This window comes from Lactuca sativa, chromosome 4, assembly GCF_002870075.4.
Source record: "Lactuca sativa cultivar Salinas chromosome 4, Lsat_Salinas_v11, whole genome shotgun sequence".
NCBI classification, from domain to species: Eukaryota; Viridiplantae; Streptophyta; class Magnoliopsida; order Asterales; family Asteraceae; genus Lactuca; species Lactuca sativa.
Window position 1 is genome coordinate 78,049,250 of NC_056626.2, and position 13,528 is coordinate 78,062,777.

The window sequence follows — 13,528 nt, forward strand, 5'->3', positions numbered from 1 at the left end:
ATCTGGACAAAAAATATACTATATATTTACCGAAAAGAAACAAAAGGCCGTCCATCGAAACTAACCACCATTTAGAAATTATTTACTAAAATTAACCTAACCGTTGCTCCCAAATTATTACCGAAAGAAAACTATCCATAAATAAATAAAACTAATAATAGTCCGCTGCATTGTGTGTATTTTATTATTATTTTTTTTCTTGTTTGTCAGTATTTGGGTTTTAGCCGGTTCTGGATGTTAATGCTCCGTTCCGGAATCCACACCGCCACACGCGTAGCGTATACCATCACCGCCCTTTTATTCTTCTTTCGATCTCTGGAAACTGAACAGTTTCTTCTCATAAAAACGATGAAGTTTAACCCTAACAGTTTCTCTTCTTCATTCTATTAATTTTAGGGTTCCTTTCTTCCTTCTTCTCCCATTTGTTTCAATCCATAGTTCAGGACTTTAAGCAATTCTCAATCCAAATAAGATGATACATTCCTCGATTTCTCTCCCTTACATCCACCTCGATTACCGGAAAAAATAGAGGCAAAATTGGAATCCTACCGAGCGTTTAAGAACACCGAAGTCTAACTGGCTCTCACACATTATCTCCACCGTTTTCAACTTGCTCTACGGGTGCTCATCCATCAATGAAAACTCTTATCTGTTTCATTCATCACACCGTCTTGTCAATGATTTTGAATAAACGCATTATCCACTGTTCAGTTTTCGATACGCTTTAGATAATCAATTGATTATGTGCTGAATTCAGTTCATTCACTTGATTTCTTATTTTGTGCAGGCAACATGTATTGCAGTTGTCAATCCCTTTACAGATCACACCAGTTTCCTCACCGGTAATCTCACTCTCAAAGAAGAAAACCGTATTTTGAATTACGATCGCCTTAGTGTTTTGTTAGTTGTAGTTTTTGTTTTTAGCAACGAGGAATCATGTGGCCTGACCATGTTAACTGTTAATAAAGAAGAGTTAGTTCCCATGAATTGTCTGTATTCTGCTATAGCTGTTGGAAAACTGAATAAAAGCAACTGATTGCTAACCCTAATTCGTGTCTTCCAACACTTCATGATCTGTTACTTGTAAAAGAATTGCAGTTGCTAAAGGATCATGTTTGTGTAATGACTGGGTGTATTCTTTGTCATAACTGATATGAACATGATATTAGTACTATTAGGTTCATGTTTTTGTATTGGTGAATTTTGGATCAAAATTCACTATGCAATCAAGGTTTAAATACTTAAAAAATAAAAGTTATATATTTATTATGCCTCTAAATGATTCATGATAAAACAATATGTAATGGTATGTTTTCCCTAAACCATTTACTTCCTCTTTTTAAAGAAGTGTTATGAACAGAGATTTAGAGTTAGGAAATAAAGTAGGATGCTAGTAAACAAATTTCCTAATCAAAACAATGAAAGCAAAATGCTAATAATTGGATCAATTAACAGTGATAAAATTGGATACTAATGTTATATGTAACTCTGTATATGTTTATATTGATTGTAATCTCCAACTACAATACTATTTATGTTGATGTTGACATGTTGTTTTAGGTTCAAGGGCTTCTATATCTGTCATATGGAGATTAATTGTCAATGCATAGTAACAAGGTAAGTTTTTAGTTATGTTCATTATATGTTTAAGTAGGATTTGGGTGATTTTTATCCAACAATGTGTGGGGTTATATATAGAGGAGGGGGTGGGTTACATGAGTATATTTCTAAGTTTATTGATTGTATTTTTGTTTTTTTTTTTTTAAAATAAAAAACTGCCCAAATGTATAGTTGGACTTTTTTTTTCCCCCAAAACTATCCTAATATAGCTTTGCACTTTCATTTTTTTAAAGCGATCCTGATATAGCATTGCATTTTCTTATTTTTAAATATTCCCATATATAGCATTACACATTCATTTTCTTTGAAAAACTACCCAATATAGCATTGAACTTTCAATCATTTTAAAACAACCCAAATATAGCGATGAATTTACATTTTGTTTTCCAAAACTTTTTGAAAAATAGCATTGCACTTTCATTTTTTCTAAAACTATTCAGATATATCATTGCATTTTCATTTTTTTATGCAAATCTTTTGAAAGATAGCATTGACTTTTCATTTGTTTTTGAATTTTTACCTAAATATAGCATTGCACTTTCATTGTTTTAAAAACTACCCTGATATATCATTGCATTTTCATTTATTTTATGAAAGTCTACACATTTATAGCATTACACTTTCATATTTTTTGAAAATCTTCATAAACACAACATTATACTTTCAATTTTTATATTTGAAAAACTACTTGATTAGAGTAAAATACATTCATTTTTTTTCGTAAATAACTACTCAATATAGCAATGAATTTTTTTTTTTATTTAAATCTTCGTAGATATATCATGGCATTTTTTCATTTTGAAAATATACCCAAATAAAGCATTGTGTTTCCATTTTTTTAAAAACTACCTTGATATAGAATTGCATTATCATTTTTTTTTAGAATTTACCCAAATATAGCATTTCACTTTCCTTTTTTTAAACCTCTCAAATATACCGTTGCTTTTTCATTTTTTTAAAAACTACTCAATAATAGTATTAAACTTTCATTTTTTTTTTTTAAAACTACCAGGCTATATCATTGCATATATTTTTTTTAGAAAATCTATCCAGATATAGCATTACACTTTTTTTCTTTTTTTAAAATCCACCCAATCAGAGTTGTATTTTCATTTTTTTGAATAACTACCCAAATACAATGAATTTTGCATTTTATTAGAACTACCCAATATTACCCAGTTATGGCATAAATTCTTTTTTAACCTACCGAGGTTTATCATTGCATTTTCATTTTTTAAAATCTATCCAATCATAGCATTACACTTACTTTTTATTTTGAAAAACTACTCATATATGCATTTCATATTGCTTTGCACTTTTTTTTATAACTACCGGATATAACATTTTATTTTTTTTTTTTTTAATAAACCTTCCTAAATATAGCATTGCATTTTTGAAAATCTAACCAAATATAGTAAAATATATTTTTTTAAAAACTACCAAAATATACCTTTGAACTTTCATTTTTTTTTTTTAAAATTACCTAGGTGTAAATTTGCATTTTTATTTTAAAACTTTCTATTTGAATAGGTTTCAGTTTTTTTTAAACTACTCGGCTATAGGATTGTTTTTAGTTTTTTTTAAAAACTAACCACATATAGCATTGCATATCCATTTTTTGTTTTAAAATTTTCCCAAATACATAAATGCACATTGGTATCTTCATAAAATTAGGTAGATATTTTATTTTTTTTAATAAAATTTCCAAAATAAGGCGTTGCTGTTTGTTTTTTGAAAAACTACCCAAAAAGAACTTTGCGTATATACATTTATAAAACTTGTCAGATATTACATTCCATTTTCAGTTTTTTTGAAAAACCACACAAATGTAGCATTGCACTTTCATTTTTTTTTTCTAAAGTTTCCCAAATATATCCACCTTCAATAGTTTTGATAAACTACCCAAATATAGGATTACATTTTCATTCTTTTTTAGAAATACTCAGATAGATCATTTCATTTTCATTTTTAAAACTAGTCAAACTAAGCCTTGGGCATTCATATCTTCAAAAAAAAACCCGGATATACTGATAGCATTACATTTTAAGTTTCTTTTTTTTTAAAAATATATTTATAAAAAAACTGCTCAAGTATAGCATTGCAGATTTTTATTTTATTTTGAAAAACTACCCAAATAGAGCATTGCATTTTTTTACAACACTACCCAAATATAACTTTAAATTTTCATTTTTTTTAAAACTACCCTGATAGAGCATTATGTATTTTTTTTTTTTTATAACAGCCCAGATACAACATTTCATTTTATTTTATATATTTGAAAAACTATCCGATTATTGCATTCTACCTTCTTTTTTTAAAAACTACCTAAATACATTATTGCATTTTCATTTTTTTTTTAAATTGCCCAGATATAGCAATGCATTTTCATTTTTTTGAAAATCTTCCCAAATATGGCATTGTATTTTTTTAAACTACCTGAATATAGCATGCATTTTCATTTTTACTAAAAACTTCTTTAGATATATCATTCCATTCTCATATTTTTGTGAAAAACCAACTAACTATAGCATTGCACTTTTTTTTTTTTTTTTTTTTTTTTTTTTTTTTTTTAAATTCCCTAGATATAGCTTTGCATTTTCATTTTTTTTTAAATCTACAAAAAACTTCCATTCTTCCCAAATATATTATTCAACTTTCATTTTTTCATTAAAAGTACCCAATTTTTACCCAAATATGTAATTGATTGTTTTAACCTACCTAGATATATGATATTTCCTTGCATTTTCATTTTCTTTTAAAAATCTACCCAAATATAGCATTGTAATTCTATTTTTTTTAACTACCTCCTTATGGCATTGCATTTTCATTTTCTTAAAATTTAATGAACTTCCAATTTTTTTTGGGGAAATCTACCAAATTTGGGCATTACACTTTCATTTTTTTCGTTAAATAACTTCTTAGTATTGAGATAAACTTTCATTTTTTTTATAACTACCCAATTTTACCCAGCATTACAGTTTCATATTTTTCGAAAATCCACCCAAATTTAATATTGCATGTTCATTTTTTCAAAAAGCTTCCCAAATATAGCATTGGATTTACATATTTTTTAAACATCTCAAATATCTTCATTTTTTTTTGGAAAAAAGTACCCAAACATAGTATTGAACTTTCATATATTTTTTTAAAAAACTATTAAGATGTATTATTGCATATTCATTTTCTTTGAAAGTGTAGTCAAATGTAGTGATACACTTTCATATTTTTTGAAAATCTACTTTAATAGAGCATTAAACTTTATTTTTTTTCCTTAATCTTTCCATTTAGATTATTAGACTTTTAATTTTTTTGTTAAGTAACAACTCAATATAGCAATGAACTTTTTTTTAAAGTACCCTATTTTTACCAAAATATAGCATTAGACTTTTTTTTTTTTAAACTACCCAGCTATATCATTGCATTTTCATTTATTTTATGGAATTCTACACAAATATATCATTGCAATTTCATTTTTTAAGATACTACCTAAATATAGTTTTAAACCTACTTTTTTTTTATTGAAAACTACCACGATATATCATTGTTTTTTTTTTCACATTTTTAGAAAATCCACCTAAATTTAACATTAAACTTTCATTTTCATTAAAACAAGCTAGTTTTTACCCAAATATGGCATTGAACATTTTTTAAAAACCTTCACAGATATATCCTTGCATTTTCATTTTTATTTTTGAAAATCTACTTAAATGTAGCATTGTACTTCCATTTTATTTTCAAAACTACGTCAATATAGCATTGCATTTTCATTTTTTTAAATCAACCCAAATATAGCACTAGATTTTCATTCTTTTCTAAAAACAACCCATCAAGACAATTTTATTTTCATTTTTTTTTAAAAACATCCGAAATATACTATTGAACTTTCGTTTATACTAAAACTACCCAAATTTGGCATTGAACCTTTTTTTAACCTACGTAGATAGATCATTATATTTTCATTTCTTTTTTCAAATATCTACCCAAATTCTTCGAATTCTATTATTGCATTTTACTTTTAATATGATTTTTTTTTGAAAACTACCCAAGAGCATTGCACTTTCATTTTCATTAGAACACCCAATTGTAGCATCGCATTTTCATTTTAATTTTTTTTCCCTAAATATAACATTTTACATTTACATTTTTTTAAAAACTACCCGAATGTATGCACTTTTTAAGTATAGCATTGTACTTTCATATTTTTTTAAGGTTATCTAGATACAGCATTGTTTTTCATTTTTTTAAAATCTTCCCAAATATAGCATTTTCTTTTTCTTTGGAAATCTTCATACATATAACATAGCATTTTTATTTATTTTGAAAAACTACCCAAATATTGCATTGCACTTAAATTTTTTATTAAACCTTCCTAAATATAGCATTGCATTTCAATTTTTTGAAAAGATTCTTAAATATGGCATTGCACTTAAAATGTTTAAAACCTAGCTAGAGAGCATCAGATATAGCATATGAAATTTTCAAATTTCTTTTCATATTCATTTTTTGTTTTAAATTTTTCCTAAATGCAGTAATGCACATTTAATTTTTTCATAAAATTACATAGATATAGCATTGCATTTTGATTTTTTAATAAAATTTCCAAAATATGGCGTTGTAGTTTGTTTTTTGAAAAACTACCCAAAAATAGCTTTGCGTATATTTATAAAACTTGTCAGATATAACATTCCATTTTTAGTTTTCATGAAAAACCACACAAATGTAGCATTGCACTTTCATTTTTTTTTTCAAAAAAACTACCCAGATATAGCGTTGCATTTTCAACTTGTTAAAAACTACTCAAATATTGCATTGCACTTTTTTTGAATTACCCAACTATAGCATTGCACTTTCCTTTTTAAAAACCTCTCAAATAAACCATTGCATTTTAATTTTTTAAAACATACCCAATAATAGTATTAAACTTAAAGTTTTGAAAACTACCAAGATATATCATTGCATATATTTTTTTAGAAAATCTATCCAGATATAGCATTACACTTTTTTTCTTTTTTGAAAATCGACCCAATCAGAGTTATATTTTCATTTTTTTGAAAAACTACCCAACTACAATGAATTTTGCATTTTATTAGAACTACCCAATTTTTACCCAATTATGGCATAATTTTTTTTAAACCTACCGAGCTGTATCATTACATTTTCTTTTTAAAATCTATCCAAATATAGTATTTTACTTCCATTTTTATTAAAAAGTACATCTTTAAAGCATGCATTTTCATTTTCTTTAAATCAACCCAAATATAGCATTACACTTTCTTTTTATTTTGAAAAACTACTCATATATGCATTTCATATAGCTTTGCACTTTTTTTTATAACTACCAGATATAACATTTTATTTTCATTTTTTATTAAACCTTCCTAAATTTAGCATTGCATTTCAAATTTTTGAAGAGATTCTTTTATATGGCATTTCATGAGTTTATTTTTTTTTGGTAATTTGGTAATCTAACCAAAAATATCATATGAAATTTTCATATTTTTTAAAAAGCTACCAAAATATACCTTTGCACTTTCATTTTTTTTAAATTACCCAGGTATAACTTTGCATTTTTATTTTAAAACATTCTACTTGAATAGGTTTCATTTTCTTCAAATTACTCCACTATAGGATTGTTTTTAGTTTTTTTAAAAGCTAACCACATATAGCATTGCATATTCATTTTTTGTTTTAAAATTTTCTCAAATACAGTAATGCACATTGATTTCTTTATAAAATTACGTAGATATAGCATTGCATTTTTTTAATAAAATTCCTAAAACATAGTGTTGTGTTTTTTTTTTGAAAAACTACCCAAAAATAGCTTTGTGTATATATATTTATAAAACTTGTAAGATATTACTATCCATTTTCAATTTTTTTTGAAAAAAACCACACAATCAGCATTGCACTTTTGTTTCTCTTTTCAAAAAAACTACCCAGATTTAGCATTGTGTTTTGAACTTTCTTAAAACTACTCAAATGTAGCATTGCACTTTCATTTTTTTTAAATTTTTTTTTCCCAAATATATGCACCTTCAATTATTTTGAAAAACTACCCAAATATAGGTTTACATTTTCATTTTTCTAGAACTACCCAGGATACATAAATTCATTTTCATTTTAAAAAATACCCAAATTAAGCCCTGGATATTAATATTTTCAAAAACTACCCGGATATACTGATATACCATTACATTTTCAGGTTTTTTTTTTTTTAAAAAAAATATATTTATAAAAAAAACTGCTCAAGTATAGCATTGCAGATTTTTATTTTATTTTAAAAAACTACCCAAATAGAGCATTGCATTTTTTTTACAACACTACCCAAATATAACTTTAAATTTTCATTTTTTTTAAAACTGCGCTGATCGAGCATTACATATTCATTTTTTTTGTAACAGTTACAACATTTCATTTTCATTTTTATTTTGAAAAACTATTCGAATATATTATTGCATTTCCATTTTTTTTAAAAAATTGCCCAGATATAGCAATGCATTTTCATTTTTTTTGAAAATCTTCCCAAATATGGCATTGTATTTTTTAAACTACCTGAATATAGCATTCATTTTCATTTTTACTAAAAACTTCTTTAGATATATCATTCCATTCTCATATTTTTGTGAAAAACCAACCAAATATAGCATTGCACTATTATTTTTTTTTTAAAGTCCCTAGATATAGCTTTGCATTTTAATTTTTATTTAAATCTACAAAAAACTTCCATTCTTCCCAAATATATTATTCAACTTTCATTTTTTCATTTAAACTACCCAATATTTACCCAAATATGTAATTGATTTTTTAAACCTACCTAGATATATGATATTTTCTTGCATTTTCATTTTCTTTTGAAAATCTACCCAAATATAGCAATGCACTTTCATTTTTTGTCCAAAGTTACCCAAATATAGCATTGCATGCACACATTTCTTTATATTTTCATTTTTTCTAAAAAACTTACCAAATATAGTGTTGAACTTTCATTGTATTTAAATCTTTCCTAAATATAGCATTGCACTTTCATTTTTTTGAAACTACGCAGATATTCCAATGCATTTTTTTTTTCAAAAAACTTCCCAAATATTGCATTGCACTTTCATTCTATTTCATTAAATAACTACTTAGTATTGAGATAAACTTTCATTTTTTTATAACTATCCAATTTTTACCTAGCTTCATATTTTTTGTAAATCCACCCAAATTTAAATATTGCATGTTCATTTCTTCAAAAAGCTTCCCAAATATAGCTTTGCATTAACATTTTTTTTAAACATCTCAGATTTAAGTTTTTTGGAAAAAAGTACCCAAACATAGTATTGAACTTTCATATTTTTTTTAAAAACTATTAAGATGTATTATTGCATAATCAGTTTTTTTTGAAAATGTACTCAAATGTTGCATACACTTTCATATTTTTTGAAAATCTACTTTAATATCGCATTAAACTTAGTTTTTTTCCTAAATCTTTCCATTTAGATTATTAGACTTTTATTTTTTTCTGTAAGTAACAACTCAATATAGCAATGAACTTTTTTTTAAAGTACCCTATTTTTACCAAAACATAGCATTAGACTTTTTTTTTTTTTTTTAAAACCACCCAGCTATATCATTGCATTTTCATGTATTTTATGATAGTCTACACAAATATATCATTGCATTTACATTTTTTATTAAGAAACTACCTAAATATAGTTTTAAACCTACTTTTTTTTTTTTATTGAAAACTACCATGATATATCATTGCATTTTTTTTTTCATTTTATTTTTGAAAATCTTCCCAAATTTAACATTAAACTTTCATTTTCATTAAAACTAGCTAATTTTTACCCAAATATGGCAATGAACTTTTTTTAAAAACCTACACAGATATATCCTTGCATTTTCATTTTTATTTTTGAAAATCTACTTAAATATAACACTCTACTTCCATTTTATTTTTAAAACTACGTCAATATAGCATTGCATTTTCATTTTTTTTTCAATCAACCCAAATATAGAACTAGATTTTCATTCTTTTCTAAAAACAACCCATCAAAACAATTAAATTTTAATATTTTTTTTAAAAAAAATATCCTTAATAAACTAATGAACTTTCGTTTATACTAAAACTACACAAATTTGGCATTGAACTTTTTTTAAACCTACCCAGATATATCATTGCATTTTCATTTTTTTTTTCAAAAATTTACCCAAATATAGCATTGTACTTCTATTTTTTTAAAACTACCTTGATATATCATTTCATTTTTTTTAAATCAACCCAATTATAGCATTGCACAATCCTTTTAATTTTGAAAATCTTCCCAAATATAGCTCTCAACACTTTCATTTTTTTTAAAAAACTTCTAGAAATAGCATTACATTTTTATTTTATTTTTAAATCTTCCCAAGTATAGCACTGCAAATTCATTTCCTCTAAAACTTTTTGGATTCAACATTTTTTTTAAAACTCTCAAGTTTAGTTTTGCACTTCTGTTTTTTTTGAAAAGCTATTCATTCTTTTAAAACTACCCAAATAAAACATTGCAATTTTATTTTTTTGAAACTCTTCCCAAATATAGCATTGCACTTTTATCTTATTTTTAAACCTTCCAAAATATAACATTGCACATTCATTTTATTAAAACTACCAAATATAGAATTACATTTTAATTTATACATTTTTTGAAACGCTTCCAAAAAATAGCATTATATTTTTTTAAAGCTGCTCAATTATAGCATTGCCATTTCATTTTTTTGAACTACATAGATATATGACATTTTCATTTTCATTTTATTAAAACTACATAAAATTAACATTGCCTTTTCATTTTTTCGAAAAGCTACTCAAATATAACATTGCACTCTTAACTTTTTTTAAACTACCTCGATATAGCATTGCATTTTCTTTTTCTTTTTTTTTTTTTTGAAAATCTTTGTAATTGTAGCATTGCACTTTTGTTTTTTTAATTAACTTCCCAGATATAACATTGCAGTTTCATTGATTTTTGAAAATCTTTTTAAAGATAGCATTTCACTTTCATAACATTGTTTTCTCTTTTCATTTTTTTGAGTATCTTCCCAAATATAGAAATGCATTTCCATTCTTTTTTGAAATCTTTTCAAAATAAACACTGCACTTTTATTTTTTTTTAAACTAACCAAATATAGCATTTAATTTAATCATCACTTTTTTATTTTTTATTTAAATCTTCCCATAATATAAGCATTGCAGGTTCATTTTTTCTAAATCCACCTGGATATAGCATTGCATTTCCATTTGTTTTTACTCTTCCTAAATACATGGCTTTGCATTATCTTTTTCTTTCTAAAACTATTCTTTTATACCATTGTATTTTAATTTTTTGAAAAACTACTCATATATAATATTGCATTTCCATTATTTTGAAAATCTTCCCCAAATATTGCGTTGCACTTTTATTTTTGTATGAAAAACTACCTAACTATGACATTGTATGTCCAAGAAATAGCATTGCTTTTTCAAAAAAAATTCAACTTGCATTGCATTATCATTTATATTTTGAAAAACTATCCTAATATAGCATCGCACTTTAATGTAAATTTTTAATTATTTTTTTTAACTTTACCTAGATATTGCATTGCTATTTTATTTTTGTTGAAATCTTTCCAAATATATAGCATTGCACTGTCATCTTTTTTTTTTTTTTTTTTTTTTTTAAATCTATATTATTCTATTTTTTGTTATTTTTTATTAACATTTTCAGTTTTTTTAGAAACTACCCAAATATAACTTTGCACTTTCATTTTTTTAACCGCCTTTATCTACTTTCAGTTCTTTATTTTAAAAAAAACTAGCCATATATAGCTTTGCCATTTCATTCTTTTTAAATGTCTCAGAAATAGCATTGCATTTTTAGTTATTTTTAAAAGAAATCTCAATATTGTATTTTCATTTTTTTGAAAAACTATCCAAATACAACATTGTTTTTCATTTTATAGAAAATACCCGGATATAACATTGCACTTACAGTTTTTTCATATAAACAACCCAAAAATAGCTCCAAACTTTCTCATTTTGAAACTACAAAGTTATAGCATTACATTTTTGTTTTTTTTTTTTGAAAAACTTTGCAACTATAGCATTGCACTTCTATTTTTTTTAAAACCACATTGATGTAGCAGTGCATTTAGTTTTTTGAAAATCTTCCCAAATATATTATTGTAATTTCTTGTTTTTAAACTTCTTAGACATAACATTGTAATTACATTTTTTTAGAAAAACTACAAAGTATATCATTGCACTATAATTTTTTTTAAAACTTCCCAAAAATAACATAGGATTTTTTCAAAAAACTACCCAAGTAGAGCATTGCACTTTCATTTTCATTAAAACACCCAATTGTAGCAATGCATTTACATTTAAATTTTTTTTTTCCTAAATATAGCATATTACATTTACATTTTTTTAAAAACTACCCAGATATATGCACTTTTTAAGCATAGCATTGTACTTTCATGTTTTTCTAAGATTATCTAGATACAACATTGTTTTTCATTTTTTTTAAATCTTTCCAAATATAGCATTGCACTTTTTTTTTTTTAAAACTACCCAAATATAGTATTACACTTTAGTTTTTTTTTGAAAATCTTCCAACTATAGCGTTGCATTTTATGTTTTCGAAAATCGTACCAAATATAACATTGCATTTCAGTATTATTGACAAACTACACAAAATTAACACTTGACTCTCTTTTTTTCTAAAACTACCCAGTTTTATCATTGCGTTTCCCTTTTATTGTTTTGAAATCTATTAAAAAAGTTGCTTTGGAATTTCAGTTTTTTTTTCTAAAGTTTATTGTATTTAGCATTGCACGTTCAGCTTTTTTTTTTTTCAACTGACCAGATACAACATTGAATTTTCATTTTGTTTTTTGAAAATCTTCCCAAATGAAAGCATTGTGCTTTTATTTTATTTTTTTGAAATTTTAATTAATTTATTTTTGTAAAACTATCAAAATTTTGTTTTGCACTCTCATCTTTTTAATCTTTCTCGATTAGCAATGCCTTTTCATTTTTTTTTTTGAAAATCTTTTCTTTTCAAAATATAACATTCCAGTTTCTATCTTCTATATGGATTAGCATTACCAAATATTACGTTCCACTTTCATTATATTGAACTCACTCATGGGTTTGTTTTAGGTTTGATTTTACAAGAAATCGAAGATATGGTCTGGTAGTAAAAAAAAACCTCTAATGGCGTTGGCACCTATTCATCTTCTTCTGCACCCAAAACAAATTTGTCTTGATGTAATTTTAACTACTATCACCCCAAGCAGCTCAAAGGAAAAATTCACTTTGCTTCATTAGTCGAAAAACACACAAATCGATTACAAATTCATCAGATTTTAGTTTTGATCACATCTTGAAGGTCACAGGAGTTTTGGGTCTGTTTCTGGTTCCATCTTAGCAAGATGATTGATTAGAGGTGGGAGAAGGAAGCTAGGGCATCGAGGATTAACTAGTTTAAAAAGATCTGAAGAGAGAGATATAATGACATTGCGTTTGGTGGTGATGTCGATGGTGATTTGAAGAACACTATGAATCTAAAGAAAACATGGCTTCCTTGTATGATTTTGATATGTTTGTTCAAGTAAATTTAATTGAAATTATGTACTGTAATCATTTTTTTAAAACTTTTTTCATTCATTTTTTTTTTTGTAAAATATTAAAAACTAGCATCAGGTTAAGGTTCAAAGTTTTTGTTTTGGGCTTCCTAGTGAAGAACACATTTGCATGGCTTTATAAATGTGTGTGAGTTTAGGTAAATGATTAACTACAAGATGATAGTGGATTTTCATGTTTTTTTTTTTTAAACTAAAATCATTGTTAGACTTTTTATGTTATTGGATAGAGAAAGAGTACTCTGCGTTGATACCACTGCTT

The 13,528-nt window shown here is 25.3% G+C and overlaps 1 long non-coding RNA gene across 1 annotated transcript; it reads left to right on the forward strand.

Annotated features, from left to right (window-relative positions):
* The first annotated feature begins 207 nt into the window (after positions 1–207).
* Positions 208–13,350, forward strand: LOC111884999 (uncharacterized). Its single transcript, XR_002847972.3, has 3 exons — positions 208–842; positions 1,561–1,617; positions 12,785–13,350. It is a non-coding gene; the product is annotated as an uncharacterized LOC111884999 (long non-coding RNA).
* Positions 13,351–13,528: the final 178 nt, after the last annotated feature.